Genomic DNA, 18,818 nt, shown 5'->3' on the forward strand with positions numbered 1-18,818 from the left:
TATGTTAGTTGGATAAGGAGAGGAGAAACACACCCATGGGACTCTGCTGTTGGGCGGGTGTCCTGCTGAAAGACAATCTGTCCTAGAAGCAGCATCCCCTGAGGGAAAGAACTTTACCCTTATTGATTGTGACCACACCTATGTGTAAGCCCCAACCCCTCATGCTGGGGGATTTAAGGAGTCTGTAAGAGGGGGTTGGGGGGGGGGAGAAGCAGAGAGAGAGAGAGACAGGAGTGTACAGAGAGGAGATTGGAATAAACGGCAATTGAGACCAACCAACCTGGCCCTTGTTCCTTACTTTGCCTGCCTCGTCATCGCCATCAACCTCCCTGGGGTGGGGGAAGCGGCTTGAGACTACTGAACGAGAGTGGTGCAAGAGAGATAGAGTGCCGCTGCCCTGTGCCCGGTGTGCCACCCTTTATTTTGTGTGTTTAAATACATTTCCAGTGATTCAAAAAAAATTCAGTATATGAAGATCAGTTAAATAAGTACACATCCAGTGGCAATCAGTGTAAGAGGTGTATCAGGAACATATTAAATATTTGTTGAATGAATTTTAAAATGAGTTAATAAATAGTATTCAGTAACACAAAATATCACCACTATACTAGTGGTGATTTGATGGTATGATTTTATTTGTCTTTTTGCTTAGTATGCCCCTGCCACCCATCACATACATATGCATTTCAAGAGAGAAAAGCAAATATTGAACTTATTCCAGTATGAATTTTGAGGCCAGAGATAATAATTAATTATAGTCCAAAATAATGATCTGTTGCAATAGGACATATATTTAAGCTCCTACACTTTTATAACAAGCCAAAAGAAAGAAGCTCTTCTGTTGATTTTTCCAAACCATTATGTTCTCTGAACTGCAGCCTTTAAAAAAAAACTTAATTTGAGAGTAGTGCACTGAATAGGAATGTGCCTATAGGAACTAAAATTCATCTTGTGAAAAGATAGAATCAGTATCTGGAGGATTGTTTAGTAATTCACACTGAAAATAGAAAGGTTTGATAAGAAACACATTGGAGTCCCCTGACGGATACATTGTAAATTTGTACAAAACTAAAAGATCAGGAAGAGTCCCCTGTGCCCACAGTCCTGTCCCAGTTCTATTGTCTGGATCCACAGCCTCATCACAGAACACACATTGTGATAGCATTTCTCTTGGGATCCTGGACGAATGGAGATTTTGCTTGCACCAATCTTGCCTTTTTTTTTTTTTATGAAAGGGTTCTACAGTTGACTTTAAGTGCACTAGAGACAAGATTTAGAAAGGGTTTTAGGCCTCTCACGTTCTCCTTTCTTATTCACTCTGTTTTCCTCACTGAAGTCAGGAGATGAATAGTGAACACAGTGGATAACCCAGCATCATGTAACGATACTGTGAAAGATATCAACTTTGTTATTTGTCTCTTTTTCTTTGGAGGATCTTAGGATGGCAAGAGGGAAAATAATATGTGAATCTTAGAGTCTCTCTTAACACTGTCTCTCTAGACACCCTGTTCTGTAACTTCTGAAACTTGCTGTGTGAATTGAGGGGGCCACACCCAGTCAGAAGGGCAGCAATTGGGGACCCACTCCCAGCTCCAAGTAAGCTATGAGTGGAAGCAGATCTCTAATGGCCTCCTAATCTAGTGTTCTCAAAGAAAGCTTTCTCACCTTCCTTGAATTTAGCAAGAACTGTCTCCACAGTCAGCTATTTAAAGCCTGAGGACACTGATGATTTATTTACACTATATTTTCAATCAGAGCATTTTTATCAACAGCCAAGATATAACATTGCCTCAAGACAATTACTAATGGTAGACATAACTGAGAACCAGATTAATTGATGGCGATTGATCACAGAATATTTAATAGCATGGTCTCTGTTGTTCTTTTTTCTAAATTTTATTGGCAAAATACCTACAAATACACATATGTTCTAGGCATTTTGGGTATAGGAACACTTAAAACTTTGACCTATTCCTTAGGTTCTTTCACTTACATGTGGTAATAAGGGCTGAGCCCTTTAGAATGCAGTGTCTGAAGATTATGCTTAGTGCAAGGAGTAAATGGTATACAGTAGAATGACGAAGTAATAGCTAAGATCTTAGAAGGGAGTGGGGGGGCATAGCAAAAAGCTTTGCATTCTTGTGATTAAAACACAGAAGATATGCACTTAGACATATTCACAATGATTAATATTAGTGAGTGGACAAACCAAAAACAGTAGGGAAAGTAAAACTATATCCAGAGGTGTCTAAACAGTTCACTCTGTGTGTGTGTGTCTGTGTGTGTGTCTGTGTGTGTGTGTATGTGCATGCCTCTGCATGTGTCTGTGTCTGTATATTGGGTTGGGAGACAGGATAATATGGTGAATTGTAATTAGGCTGTTGAGTAAAATTGTTAATATGGAAGTCAACACATGGTAGTTAGTCCAAAATGGAGAGAACTCCAAAGTCCATTATCATTGGCCTGGAAATGAGCAGTTCATATCAGACCCTGTGACAGAAAAGTCCTCATTTTGGCTCACTGAGAAGCTGACATCTTTTGATTCTATATTCAATTACTATTCAGAGTGCAAAATGGTTATATAGTTCAGTTCTGTCAATCAGGAAGTTACTCCTCTACCATGTGATACTGGTGAATGTCTCATCATGACCTTATTGAGTCCATTTGGCACCAAATATATGCCCTCGCTTATGCCATTTAATTTGGCTGGATGATTTTCAATTCAAACTAAAGAAAACCAATTTTTCCCACTTGTAGAAATTATAGAAATTAGCAGAGATTATGCATTTCACTAGAATAGTCACAGAAACTATTCTTTAACAAAATATAGAGATTCATTAGGTAAAATGTGAACCTAAAGATCAAGTCGTGATTCTGGTATGAAGAGACAGGCAAATCATGAACAAGCAAAGCCCACCAGATATGACAGCAGATAATGGTTAAGGTAAGTGGAGTATCATGGGAGTTCTGAGTTGCCACAACCAAGTGTTTTCTTCAGACTATGTGAAAACTGTCACTGTCACTGTCATCCCGTTGCTCATCAATTTGCTCGAGCGGGCACCAGTAACATCTCCATTTTGACACTTGTTGTTACTGTTTTTGGCATATAGAGTACACCACAGGTAGCTTGCCAGGCTCTGCCGTGCAGGCGAGATACTCTCGGTAGCTTGTCGGGTTCTCTGAGAGGGGCGGAGAAATCGAACCCTGGTGAGCTGCATGCAAGGCAAATGCCCTACCTCCAGCCTGCGTGGAAACTAAGGAACAATTTAAGGGTTTCAGTAAAATAATCTGAGCTGTAAGAGATAATAAATAGTATGATTTCAGTTGATTCAAGTTAGGTTCAACACAGGTACAGTGAGAGGCAAACAAGCTTGGGTTAGTTTGAAGGTTGTCCTGCTGAGGTAAGCTATAGTGTTAACCAGGATTGAGGTAGATAGATGACTAAAAAAAAAGTAAAACTAAACATAGAAATACCATATGATTCAGTGATTCTACTTCTAGGTATTGAAAAAAAAGAAAGGCAAAAATAATTGAAAACAGGAAATTAAACAGATGCTTGTATGCCAGTGTTCACTGAAGCATTGATACATAATAGTTATAGGTGGAAACAACCCAAGTGTCCCTCCCCATATGAATGAACAAACTAAACAAGGAATATGCATATAATTGAGTATTATTCAGCCATACAAGGAAAAGATTATATATATTATACAAGATGAATGAATCTTTAAAACATAAAGTTAAAATAAGCAGAACATCAAAAGATGAGAGCTGTATGAGTCCACTTACATAAAATGGACATTTTAGAATTTCTAAAGAAGCAAAATATTTATAAGAAGCAAAATAAAAATTAAAATGATGGTTACAAGAACCTGGGGATGAAATGATTAATTGTTACAGCACATCTGTTTGGTATAATTAAAAGCTTTTGTAATAAGACATATAGTTGCCCAATAATTGGAATGTAATTAATACCACTAAATTGTACACTTAAAAATGAATATATGGTGGAGCCAGAGGCACAGAGTTTAAGCACTTCCCTTGTGTGCACCCTGCTGGGGTTTAATCTCTGGCACTGCGTAGGACCCCCCCAAATCTTCCTGAGCACAGAACTAGAAATAAGCCCCACGGATCATTGGTGTGTCCCCAAAGCAAAAACCAAACACAAAAAAAGATCATACGCTAAATGATATGCTATAGAGTTAGTTTTACCTTGATTTAATATTTATGAAAGTGAGAAGTTGCAAAACCTGCTTATGGAGAGAGAAAATGAGATCAAACCCCACAAGTTTCAGAGAAGCCTTCCCTCTGGAAGTTTATGGAACCATAGTCTTCCCTGCTGCTCTGTGAGGATGGAGGGACCACTGTACCACCACAACCAGAACTGCCAGCCCACATCCTAGCTAACCCCTAGTGACTCCCAGAGTCATATCTGTGATGTCTAATAGCTTTGTCGTTGATTAGAATTAGCTCTGCTGCCAGTGTCCCTGCTGCTAGAATACACATGGGGATCAGAATACTGGAAGTGCTAGTTTCTGCAGCTTTTTACTTGGCAGAATGCCAAAGAACACAGCTTTTGCTGTCATAATTTATCTAGATATAAATGCTCACTTGTTTTTGTTTCAAGTTGGTTTGTGTGTATATATGGACAGAGCCTCGGTTTGTGGGCATAAAATATATTTTGTCAACATGGAGAGAGTAAATCAGAGATTTTTTCTTCTCTGAACCACTACTTGTTTTCTGCCTTCATTCTCTATGCGTGGTGAATGTCCTCTAGCCATTGAGTCAAGGAGAGGTTGGAATCCAACCACTTAATTGGAGGTTTTCCAGTTCACAGTAGTTAACTTTTCCACAACTTGTCTTCTTAATTTAGAACAACATGCAAAGAATAATAAGTACAATACCTCATGTTAGTTTCAGCCAATTTTTAGACTGCTATTTAGAATATTTAGAACTAAAAGACATCAATTACTTTAAGCGTTTTCACTAAGACATGAAAGAAAAGATGTTACCTCAAATTTTATTGGTGATTTTCAATCAAATTCTAAATTGGGCAGTTTAATATTTTTCACTGAATGCAGCATTAATTTGCATATTTAATTGTATTACATCTGACTCCCATAATGAAATTATTTTTAGCTTTAAGCATTCAATACAGTATTTTGCAGTATTTAAATCATGGTGGAAGAAAGAGTGCAGGTTCAATTGTACATTCAGATGCTTTCTAAAACATCTTAATGTATTCATGCTTTCTTCTCTTAAGTTTTAAATTCATGGCTTTGGTGATAAAGTGGTGAGAGTCTATGATGACTGATGACAATAGCAGGTGCTTTTGAATTTGTGTGTATTTTAATGTACTTCTGTAACAGAAAAAGACGAAATTCCCTGATTTAAAATCATTTTTAACTTCCTATCTTTTAGGCTAAATGTAGTTGGGGATGATACAGACACAGTGCTACCAGGAGGTTCTGCAAGAAGACAGCCTGACATTTTGGGAAAACCAGAGCTGTGACTGTAATCTCAAACTATTTCTGTGAGGGAGAAATGGAAAATGTACCTATAGTGCTCAACTTGACTACCAAGAGACTCTTCTGACAATGTCAGATTTTAAAGGGTAGATACAAGTCTTACTTATTAAATTAGCTGATGACATGAGACCCAGAGAGGGAAGGGAGGGATATGCTGGCAGGCAGAAGTCAGAAAAATCTCAGCAAGCTAGAATGGTGGACCAAATCCACAAAGGCAATCTTAAAAGGGATCATTTAAGGTCTAGCACTTCGATACAGAAAGAACACTATCAACAAAGGATAAAGGATATATGGTTAAGAGTATGAAAAAGTTTTAGTTGAAAATAAATTAAATTTGTGAGTCATCAATATGGCGACAGCTTTCCAAATGTGCATAAGCTTTTCAGAACGCTTATGCAAGCCTAGACAGTATTAATAGACTATGGTATTTAGTAAGAAAAAAAGTGATATATCATAAAGAACTTTCAGGCAATATACACAGATGTTAAGCAAGTGCTACGTGGGGGTCAGACAAGTATTTTTCAGATTCCACCTCCAGATCTTTATGGAGTAAGAATGTCCCTCCAAGCAAAACCAGAAATGAGTCGTAAAAGTGTACAGTGAACTTTTTCACTCTGAACGTTATTCCTGTTTTAAATTGTTTCAATTTCCAGGAGTAATCTCCTATCAGGAAGTGACCAGGGAAACATAGAGAGCATGCAAAGAATTGTAATGTAGTTTAGTTTAGTAAGCAATGTACTAAATCAGAACAGAGTCATGACATAGAAGCCTAAAGCCGCTGAGAAGTTTGTAAGTTTATAATGAGATCATTTATATTGTTTCAAAGGTAAACATAAATTTTTTTTTTGGGTCACACCCGGCGATGCACAGGGGTCACTCCTGGCTCATGCACTCAGGAATCACCCCTGGCGGTGCTCAGGGGACCATATGGGATGCTGGAATTTGAACCCGGGTCGGCCGCGTGCAAGGCAAACGCCCTACCCGCTGTGCTATCGCTCTAGCCCCTAAACATAAATGTTTTAAAGAACACAATGAGTACCTAAAACATTTTCCAATGACACTGCATATTTTTACAATTTTTACTTGTTCTTTCTTTTTTCTCTTACAAATTTAATTTCAACAGCAATACTTGGGGGCGGGAGGGAGGTGGCTCCCAAGAGTGATCAGGAGACCTGAACATCTCATTAGAGTTCTCCACTGATTCAATGCAAACACCTGGGGATGTGATACTGCTTATGCTGAAAATTACCAATGCAACCATAGTGGTGCCACAGGTCCCCAGGAATGCACCCAGCAATATTGGAGACTGGAAAAACACATGGTGTGAGGAATCAAACCCAGGTTGAGTGCTTGCTTGGTATGAACCCTAACTGCTGTATTACCTCCCAGGTCCAATAGCAATATTTTAAGAATCTGCAACAGCTCTCTTCAAGCATTCAAGTTAACTATCATATATGTATATATAGATGATCATTTTCGTTCCTTGCTTGTATTTCATTAGATAGCATAAATTTACTAAATTATATCATTAAATATTCAATATAACTGATATAAACAGGAAGGGAACAAATAACTATTCCACATGGAATTCAAGAATAGTGGATGCAGTCTGAGAGATAGTACAGTTGGCAGGCTCTTGCTTGCAGGAGGCTTACCCAAGTTCAAGCCCTGGTACCACACATGGTCCCCTAACCCACCACTAATGATCCCAAGCACTATTCTACTCTGAAGTCAGGGCTTTCTTGGAAGATACTTGTCACTGGACGTGTTTAAACACAGGCAGGATGGCCAGTTTGGCAGTGATGCATGCTTAACAAATTCAGTATGTTTATGGAATCTAGTTAGATAGTGAAAATTTTCCTTGCATTGTAATGGCAATACAGAGAAATCAGTACTTTCGAAAATATACTGAGATAGGTTAGGCAGTAGCAGACCTTTGTTTTTCAGACTGATAAAATCAGGCCAGTCCTAAATGATGTGGCATCATCTCAAGTTTATAAACATACTATCTTTTTTAAAATAATGATGATTGTCTTTAAAGTTCATATTCTATTGTCTTAAAAAGGAAAGGCCTGCATTTTTATACTATTTAAGTCTTCAACTGAATGACCATAGCCAACTCACTTTGGGGAACACAGTTTAGTTGACTAAGTCTGCCAATTAAATGTTAATATTATCAGAACACAGTAATTAACCTCGTGTCACAGTCAAGTTGACCAGAAAATCAACTATCACACCATAATGCATAGAAAATGTTAGACCTCAACCAACTATGCCATATATCAGATATTTTCTAAGACTCTGCAGATGCAAAAAGATTCCGAATCCAGATTTTTTCCATGAGTAATCTCCTATCAGGAAGGGACCAGGGGAACATAGAGAGCATGCAAAGCATTGTAATGTGGATTAGTTTAGTAAACAGTGTACTAAATCAGAACAGAGTCATGACATAGAAGCCTAAGGCCGCTGAGAAGTTTGTAAGTTTATAATGAGATCATGTATATTGTTTCAAAGGTAAACATAAACATATCCCCCATCAGCATCTGTCAGCATGTGATTTCAATTAGGACATTGCTTACCGTGTGATTTTTCTTTTTCCTTTTTTTCTTATAGCTATAACATCATGCTTACATTCCATTATGCCTCCATTACACTGTATATATTCACTGTCATTTTGTATTTAATTATATTGTCCCAATTCAGATTTAGTCAGACCATGCACCTAACATTGTAAGTAATAAGAGTAGAACCCTTCAGATTTCCTTATGCCAGAGAGTAACAATAAATGCTGTTGCTTTCTTTTTTCTTAGCAACCTTGATTTATAATTTTGTCAATACTGTCAATAGTAAGATTTCATGCCTACAACATTTCAATACCAGACCCTATACCACAGCGCCTATTTCCCTCACCTCTACCTGCCGCCCCAATACCCACAACTAGATGGCCTGGTAAGCTCTGTTCTTTAGACCAATTCATGGGTTCTGTTGCTTTGGGCCATCTGCTGTTCCATAATAAGAGGACATCAGTAAAAGCTGTTCTTATTTAAAATGGTAGTGTGGTTAGTGTCTGTTGCAGGTTTCAGATGTATTCAATTTAGATGCCTACTGGGTTGCTAAATATTCACCCCCAGTGACTGTGTTTCACTTGTCTTCAAGTGGCTGGAAATAGTTTGCTGTGGTACCTCTGCCTTTCAAAGGCACTGGGGACTTATTATTTTAATCCTTGTGCATCCTGATTTATCCCTTCAAACATCTGTCACTGTCCTTTGTTTTGAAATTGGTACGATTCTTTAGCAGCTCCTGGGAAACGTTCGTTAGACTCTCAGAGGGTGTGTATGGATGTAATATTTTCTTTTACTAACGATCTCTAAAGCATTAAATATGATGCATCCCATAACTACAGGAAATCTTGAACTTTTATTTCCCTGCCTTAAGAGTTGAAACATTATGTTTTACTCAATTAGCTAAATTATTAACACCCTAGTCCCTGAGTCCTAAAGATATGAAAGAAAAATGGAGTTTAAGTTCTTGGGTTAGATGACTGTTATGTAATACAAGAGAGAGAATATGGCCCATTCTCTGCAGTAGATATAAATGAGATCAAAACCACAATTTTGTAAATTATATTTAAATTCATCGATTGGTGAAACATTCCTTGATTTCACTCTCATTATGCTTGACCTAGCTTTCATTTGCCTTACCATTTTCCTTTGCCTTCCTATACTTCCCACTCTTCCATCGGGTTGGCCATTTAATAAAACTCTTATTAATCTTCTCAAAGATTTAATTTTTTTTACTTTGTTTGTGCTCGGCTCATTAGCAACTTCTAAAGAAAGTTTCAGGTTATACAGTATTTGAGGCATTAAAATAATCTGCCCTAGGCTATAGAATAAATACCCAAAAGTCCATGGATTTGCTATATGCAAATAATGAGAGAGAAGAAAGTGACATGAGAAAAGCAATCCCGTTCACAATTGCGCCTCAAAAAATCAAGTACCTCGGAATCAGCTTAACAAAGGAGGTAAAGGACTTGTAAAATAAAAACTACAAAACACTACTTCAGGAAATAAAAGCGGACACGAGGAAATGGAAAGACATCCCCTGCTCATGGATTGGAAGAATTAATATTGTCAAAATGGCAATTCTCCCCAAAGCATTGTACAAATTCAATGCGATCCCTATAGGGATACCCTTGACATTCTTCAAAGAAATGGAGCAAGCGCTCCTGAAATTCATATGGAACAATAAGCACTCACGAATAGCTAAAGCAATCCTTGGGAAAAAGAAAATGGGAGGAATCAACCTCCCCAACTTCCAACTCTACTACAAAGCTGTAGTAATTAAAACAGCATGGTACTGGAACAAAGGCAGAGCTGCAGACCAATGGAACAGGGTGGAATATCCTTACACACAACCCCAAATGTATGATCATCTAATCTTTGATAAGGGAGCAAGAGATGTGAAGTGGAGCAAGGAAAGCCTCTTTAACAAATGGTACTGGCACAACTGGACAACCACATGCAAAAAAATGGGCGTAGGCCTTGACCTGACACCATGCACAAAAGTCAGATCAAAATGGATTAAAGACCTCAACATTAGACCACAAACCAGAAGGTACATTGAAGACAAGGTCGGCAAAACCCTCATGACATTGAAGGCAAAGGTATCTTCAAAGCTGACACGCCACTGGCCAAGCAAGTGAAAACAAAGATAAATAAATGGGACTATCTCAAACTAAGAAGATTCTGCACCTCAAAAGAAACAGTGACCAAAATACAAAGACAATCTACAGAATGGGAATGGATATTTACGCAGTACCCATCCGATAAAGGGTTGATTACAAGGATATACAATGCACTGGTTGAACTCCACAAGAAGAAAACTGCCAACCCGATCAAAAAATGGGGTGATGAAATGAACAGAAACTTTCCCAAAGAAGAAATCTGAATGGCTGAGAGGCACATGAGAAAATGTTCAACATCACTAATCATCAGGGAGATGCAGATCAAAACAATAATGAGATATCATCTCACACCACAGAGACTGGCCCACATCCCAAAAAACAAAAGCAACCGGTGTTGGCGTGGATGTGGGGAGAAAGGGACTCTCCTTCACTGCTGGTGGGAATGCCGACTCATTCAGCCCTTTTGGAAAACAATATGGACGATTCTCAAAAAGTTAGAAATTGAGCTCCCATTTGACCCAGCAATACCACTCACTCCTGCGAATATATCCCGGAGAGGCAAAAAGGTATAGTAGAGATGACATCTGCATTTCCATGTTCATTGCCGCTCTGTTTACAATAGCCACAATATGGAAAAAACCAGAGTGCCCGAAAACAGATGATTGGCTAAAGAAACTCTGGTATATTTACACAATGGAATACTACGTAGCTGTCAGAAAATATGAAGTCATGAAATTTGCATATAAATGGATCAACATGGAAAGTATCATGCTGAGTGAAATGAGTCAGAAAGAAAGAGACAGACATAGAAGATCGCACTCATATGTGGAATATAAAGTAGCTGAGAGATACAAGCTTACAATGTTGCGATTTCTGGCAGATATTTCTCTGGACTTAGTTACTAAAATACTAAAATACAGAAATCCAAAACTGTTCAGCTGCTAGTGTGGCCTCCTAACCTCATATCTCTTCATTCTCAGCAATGGAAAACAAATTACCAAATGCTTTCTTTTCACCGGGTTGACTTTAGGGGAGAGAAACTCCAAATCAATAATAGTGAATTTTTTGTTGAAATATTGAATGTAATCAAATAAAGTGAAAGTAAAGTGAAATTTACCAGTTACACATGCGGGGTGAGGGGCTGGGGAGGTGGGGGGGAGGGGGGAGGTATACTGTGATTCTTAGTGGTGGAGTATGTGCACTGGTGAAGGGATGGGTGTTTGAGCATTGTATAACTGAGACTTAAACCTGAAAGCTTTGTAACTTTCCACATGGTGATTCAATAAAAGAATAAAATTTTAAAAAATTAAAAAAAAATAATCTGCCCTGATGTAAAAAATTCAAAGACACACACGGGAGGGCGTGGTGTGTGTGTGTTGTTCGTGGGCTCTCAGGGCGGCGCTCTTTCTCTCTCTCTTGCCGCTCGAGTTTGGTGCTCTCAAGCCGCTGTGTCTGGACCGGATCAGGATGGCCCTGCCTTGTGTTCTGTTTCTCTGTGTGCCGCTGTGATGTCTTCTGTATGTCTCTCTATGTCTGTCTCTGTAGTCTCTCCTCTGGTCTCTTCCGACCTCTCTCTGTCTCTGCTCTGTGTCTTCTCTCTTGCTTCTGTGTCTTCTCCTGTGTCTTCCCTCTTACCTCTGTGTCTTGTCTCCACTTCTGTCTCTTCTCCTTGCTTCTGTCTTACCACTGTCCCTTTGTCTTCTCCTCCACTTCTGTGTCTTCTCTCCTCTGTGTCTTGCTGCTTCTGTCTTACCTTTGCCCACAGTCTTAGTTTATATAGCAATCATATAGGTTGGTGACACAAAGGTGGGTTGAGCATTAACAAATCAACAAAGAATGGTAAGACCACTTCTCCAGGAGATTAACAAAATCTTATCTAAGGACATTACTCCAGATTACTAGGAGATCCACTCAAGGGTAGGATCCAAACAAGGGTGTGTCACTTTTTTCTTCCTCAGTTAGTAATCCACTTAAATAGTTGTAGTAAAACTACTTCAAATAAGGGATCAAATAAGAATGTTAGGAGGACTCACTCCGGTTGAAAGCTGCGTGCCGAAAGTAAACTATAGACTGAACATGATGGCCACTCAATGCCTCTATTGCAAACTACAACATCCAACAGGAGAGAGAACAAAAGGGAATCCCCTGCTGCAGAGGCAGGGTGCGGTGGTTGGGGTTGGGTTTGGGGTGGTAGGAGGGATACTGGGAACATTGGTGGAGGAGCATGGGCACTGGTGGAGGGATGTAAACGAAATGCAAACATGAAAGTTCATACGCTTGTACCTCACGGTGATTCACTAATAAAAATTAAAAAAAAACTACTTCAAATATTTCTAGCAGTGTCATTCTGTATGAACACAGTAAGAGTTATAAACTTAAAGTTTGGTTCTTCCTGAGGATGTCTCACTATATAGACCACAGTCCTCAGGTCAGGTTAGTCTTCCTAGCCCCAGCAGGGTCCTAGTCTCATCATTACTTTTGGATCATGACAGCATTTGTCTATGACCATGCTTATAGTTGAGTATTGTGGTGCTTTGGCCTGGCCCATTTAGATGCCAGTGTAGCTCACAGCTTGCCCTGGGTCCATTCCGTCCCTTGTCGGGACCCTGCTTTTGGGGTGCTAGGAACTAAGGGCAACTGAGTCGAGAAAGCAGATTCCCAGGAGTAAATATTATTGGAGTTAATCACCTCCCAAGTTACAAAGCATGTAATGAGACCCATCATTGCCACCTTCTCTGTATCACTGAAATATTGAAGTCCAGCATCATGTCATGATAAATCATAGATGATGGAGTTAAATAGCCAAGATCTAAACCTAGATTCTCGTTTCTCCAAATCTATTCTCCTCTTTACATGCAGATATAGCCCATTGACCCTCTCCATGATTTTTATGCTATTCAATCAGAGGGCTTCACCAAATCCTGTTTCCCTCCTTCTCAGTAATCTATGAAAGTCAAATGGTAATAACCTCACTTTGCAGCTGATCATTAAGCACATATATATATGCATATATGTATGTGTATATATATGTGTATATATACACATATACATATATATATCATAAGCACTCAGTGAAAGTTTCTTCTTTTTTAACTACCCCCTACAGATATGGGTACATTTGGTGGTCAAAACCTATTGTTACTCCTTCCTTGGGTGTGTTTTTATTTCTCCTCGATTTATTCCTATTCCATCCATCATTTTTTTATAATAAATTTATTTATTTTTAATTAATGAATCAACATGAGGGTACAGTTACGGATTTATACACATTTGTGCTTATGTTTCCCTCATACAAATTTCGGGAACCCATCCCTTCACCAGTGCCCATACTCCACCACCAGTAAACCCAGCATCCCTCCCATCCTCCCCAATCCCATCTCCCCCCACCCCACCCTGTCACTGTGGCAGGGCATTCCCTTCTGTTCTCTCCCTCTAATTAGCTGTTGTGGTTTGCAATAAAGGTGTTGAGTGGCCACTGTGCTCAGTCTCAAGCCCTCATTCAGCCCGCAACTCCCTTCTCTCACATGGCCTTCGACTACATTATAGTTGGTGATCCCTTCTCTGAGTTGCCCTTTCCCCAGAATGTGAGGCCAGCCTCCAAGCCATGGAGTCAACCTCCTGGTAGTTGTTTCTACAATTCTTGGGTGTTAGTCTCCCACTCTGTTATTCTATATGCCATAGATGAGTGCAATCTTTTCTATGTCTGTCTCTCTCTTTCTGACTCATTTCACTCAGCATGAAACTTTTCATGCCGATCCACTTAAATAAAAAATTCGTGACCTCCTTTTTTCTAACAGCTGCATAGTATTCCATTGTATAGATGTACCAAAGTTTCCTCAACCAGTCATCCGTTCTAGGGCATTCGGGTTTTTTCCAGATTCTGGCTATTGTAAACAGTGCTGCGATGAACATACATGTGCAGATGCCATTTCGATTATACTTTTTTGCCTCTCTGGGATATATTCCCAGCAGTGGTATTGCTGGGTAAAATGGGAGCTCAATTTCTAATTTTTTGAGAATCGTCCATATTGTTTTCCAGAAGGGCTGAACCAGTCGGCATTCCCACCAGCAGTGTAGAAGGGTCCCTTTCTCCCCACATCCTCTCCAACAGCGGTTGCTTTTGTTCTTTTGGATGTGTGCTAGTCTCTGTGGTGTGAGGTGGTATCTTGTGATTGTTTTGATCTGCATCTCTCTGATGATTAGTGATGTAGAGCACTTTTTCATGTGCCTTTTGGCCATTCGTATTTCTTCCTTGGTAAAGTTTCTGTTCATTTCTTCGCCCCATTTTTTGATGGGGTTGGATGTTTTCTTTTTGTAGAGTTCAACCAGTGCTTTATATACCCTTGATATCAACCCCTTATCTGATGGGTATTGTGTAAATATCCTTTCCCATTCTGTGGATAGTCCTTGGATTCTGGTCACTGTATTTTTTGCAGTGCAGAAGCTTTTTAGTTTAATGTAGTCCCATTTGTTGATCTCTGTTTTTACTAGATTGCTTAGTTCTGTGTCACCTTTGAAGATACCTTTATCTACAATATCGTGGAGGGTTTTGCCGACCTTGTCTTCAATGTACCTTCTGGTTTGTGGTCTAATGTTGAGGTCTTTAATCCATTTTGATCTGACTTTTGTGCATGGTGTCAGGTCAAGGCCTACGCCCATTTTTTTGCATGTGGTTGTCCAGTTGTGCCAGTACCATTTGTTAAAGAGGCTTTCCTTGCTCCACTTCACATCTCTTGCTCCCTTATCAAAGATTAGATGATCATACATTTGGGGTTGTGTGTAAGGATATTCCACCCTGTTCCATTGGTCTACGGCTCTGCCTTTGTTCCAGTACCATGCTGTTTTAATTGTTACTGCTTTGTAGTAAAGTTTGAGGTTGGGGAGGGTGATGCCTCCCATCGTCTTTTTCCCAAGAATTGTTTTAGCTATCCTTGGACGTTTGTTGTTCCATATGAATTTTAAGATTGCTTGATCCATTTCTTTGAAGAATGTCATGGGTATACTTATAGGGATCGCGTTGAATCTGTATAATGCTTTGGGGAGTATTGCCATTTTGACAACATTGATTCTCCCTATCCACGAGCAGGGTATATGTTTCCATTTCCTCATGTCCTCTTTGATTTCATGGAGTAGCATTTTGTAGTTTTCTTTGTAGAGGTCTTTTACTTCCTTGGTTAAGCTGATTCCGAGGTACTTGATTTTCTGGGGCACGATTGTGAATGGGATTGCTTTTTTAATGTCCCTTTCCTCTGCCTCATTGTTTGCATATATGAAGGCCATGGATTTTTGGGTATTGATTTTGTAGCCTGCAACTTTGCTGTATAAGTCTATGGTTTCTAGGAGTTTCTTAGTAGAGGTTTTAGGCTTCTCTAGGTATAGTATCATATCGTCTGCAAATAGTGAGAGTTTGATTTCTTCCTTTCCTATCTGGATGCCCTTAATCTCTTTTTCTTGTCTAATAGCTATCGCAAGTACTTCCAGTACTATATTGAAGAGGAGTGGTGAGAGTGGGCATCCTTGTCTTGTGCCTGATCTCAGAGGAATCCATCCATCATTTTTTAAAAAATTTTATTTTCATGAATCACAAATCACGAAAATCCCATTAATCACCAATTTCTTGTGCGGGCTCAGTAACCTCTCATTTCGTCCTTTCCCTGAGATCTTAGAAGGCTATCTTGACTCGGCCCTCCAAACGATGTCACACTGGGGGCTCTTTCAGGGTCAGGGGAATGAGATCCAGCTTGTTACTGGATTTAGCACATGAATACACCATGGGGAGCTTGCAAGGCTGTCCCATGTGGGCAGGAAACTCTCAGAAGCTTGCCAGTCTCTCCCAGAGGGAGAAGCAGGCTACATGATATCGCTTCTGAGAGTTTGCTTTTAAGTCTCTCACTGGATGTTGGCCATTGACGTATGCAGAGAGTCTTTTGCCCGAACGCCTGGCTGTCTTCCCCAGGGCCCCTCTGAGGGATGGGCTCCAGCTTCCCTCCCCACCCCGAGCAGAGCTTCTGACCACCGAAGACCACTGGAACCTAGCTACAGCCATGCCTGTCCAGACAGGCCTCATGAAATTTTATTTTATTATATTGAATCACCATGAGAAAAAAAATAACAAGGCTTTCAGGTTTAAGTCTCAGTCATACGATGATTGAACCCTCATCCCTTCACCAGTGCACATGTTCCACCACCAAGAACCCCAATATACCCCCCTTCCACCCAGCCCCCATCTAAGTAGCTAATGATCTTCATTTTATTCTCTGTAATTTGAATATATTCAATATTTCAATAGAGAACTCACTATTATTGCTTTGAATTTTCCCCCAACAATCGGGCCTGCTGAAAAGGCATCATTCAATAATTTCTTTTCATTGCTGAGAATAAAGATTCTATGAGCTTAAGCGGCTGCTGTTGCGGCCGCGCAGTTTTGGATTTATGATATTTTAGTTCAGTTCACAGTCTAGATGCATGTCTGTAAGAAGTGGCTCTGGGTGCCAAAATGGGTTAGAAGACCTCTTGGATCATAGTCTGTATGAGCAGAGGGTCTGTTTTGTGACAGCAGCTCCAGATCTTATCTGGGCCGAGGGTGTGCCGGTACTGCCCCCATCCCCTGATCGCCTATGAGCCACAACATTGCAAAGTTCCTACCTCTGGGTGGAAGTCTTAGGGGGTGGCTCTCGACACGTGGATGATGCCTCTGCCGTCATTTTCCATGCAGAAAAACAGGGTGGAAAGGGAAAATCCCTCCCCGGTCAGCACATAGTCGTAGTACAGCTCACAGTCTAGATGCATGTCTGTAAGAAGCGACTCTGGGTGCCAAAATGGGTTAAAAGACCTCTTGGATCATAGTCTTTACAAGCAGAGGGTCTCTCCATCCATCATTTTATTACGTGCTCAGGCCTTACTTCTGTCTGCCCTCAGGGGTAACTCCTGACTGCGTGCAGGGAAACTTATGCTGTGCCAGGGATGGCATCTATGCCTCTGTATACAGTGCAAACAGCAAACACCTTACTCACTATACTATCTCTGGCCCGTTTGCCTTTTGTTCTTTCCACTTACTAAAACCTTAAAATTGAGAGTGGGACTAAATTTACCCAACCAACAAGTATTCCCATGTCTGACTTATGCCATTATAGGGCAACTACCACTGGCCTTTATCATAAAAAAGAAATAAATCACCCCACACATTTGGTCCAACATATTGAAAAATTTCCAGGTTTTTATCAATAGGTTTTCATCTGCTGTGCATCCCATTTAACTGCTTGATTTTTGTCCCAGAATGTATCATTATGAATAATTTTACAATTCAGTCTGTTAGGCATATTTACAATTCTTCCCGCCTATGTTGCTTTTAAAGAGAGAGAGAAAAAAAACATAGTTCTCTACATCTCTTTCAAGCTGCCTTCTTTTGAGTGCCAAGGTAACTTTTGCTTGAGGCACCAGGGGATGAGAACAGATGTGAAATTTTCCTGCAGTTAGAAGATATCAGCGCCACTGTGGTTCAACCGCCGATATGAACCAACAGATAATTACAGTTTAAAATTAGTATTTTAATGAACCAGTCTTAGTAAATTTAAAGTGAAATCTCCCAGGCATTCAAGAATTGAGCAGGAATGGCAGGGGAGGGGTTGCATATTAAACAAGAAGAGTCCAACAGACGGTTGGTCAGCAGGTGCTGCTCAAATAGTCGAACATTTGCCTTTATGTGCCATACATGGCAGGAAAAATTCTATATTTAGGAATAAAGAGAAATGTCTAAATGAACATTGTCAAATTCTAGGCAATCATATCTGAAGCTTTTACTCAAGAAGACAAATTACTAATCCAAAATATAGGGAAATAATTCCTTATCTATTTAAACCAAATATTAAGGTTTTTTTCCTTTTAGATACTAATGGCATCATTAAATATTTATGGGACGTGCTACCCAGCAGTAATTGTTAGTCATATATAAACTGTTTCAGCAAAACAAAAATGTTGTGAACCAGGTGTTAGCAGGTAATACAATTCTAGTATTATTATTTTTGAAATGTTTCTACTAATAAACATGTAATTTTATTAAAGACTTGGATGCTGTACAATCTAGTCAATTAAAGAAAAATTTGTAGATAATATTAGAAATGTTTTGATTGAAGAACTAAAATGGAGCATTAGATGCATCCCTGTAGGAGTTATTAAAGGAGTTTGCCTCAATTTAGTTTCCAGGGCTCACTTACTTGGGCAATTTGCATGAATTGCTTCAACTCTCTGTGTTCTGATCTCTCACCTGAAAAGTGAGGTGATTGATATTTGCCTTTCATGGATTACTGAGAAGAGGGAAACTGAATTCGGTGAAGCATTCCAATTGAACAGGTAAGCATAGGAACATGTCTGGTATGTGAGTGGAGCAAGGGGCATAATTACATGGAATGTGCATGGAAGATATCCACTACATGTTAGCACAAGGGCCTCGTTTTTTTCTCTATAAAACTTATTTTATTAAAGCACTGTGAGTTACACACAAAACTTGAGTATTTATATTCTTTTTTTCTAATTATTTAATTAGTGAGTCACCATGAGGGTACAGATACAGATTTACACATTTTTGAGCTTGTTTTTCCCTCATACAA

At 39.5% G+C, this 18,818-nt stretch overlaps 1 protein-coding gene across 1 annotated transcript in view; it reads left to right on the plus strand.

Moving 5' to 3' along the window:
• Nucleotides 1-18,818, plus strand: part of NXPH2 (neurexophilin 2) — a 158,232-nt gene that overhangs the window by 92,773 nt on the left and 46,641 nt on the right. The gene's annotated exons all lie outside the window — the stretch shown is intronic.

The sequence above is a fragment of the Sorex araneus genome, chromosome X (assembly GCF_027595985.1).
Source record: "Sorex araneus isolate mSorAra2 chromosome X, mSorAra2.pri, whole genome shotgun sequence".
NCBI lineage: Eukaryota > Metazoa > Chordata > Mammalia > Eulipotyphla > Soricidae > Sorex > Sorex araneus.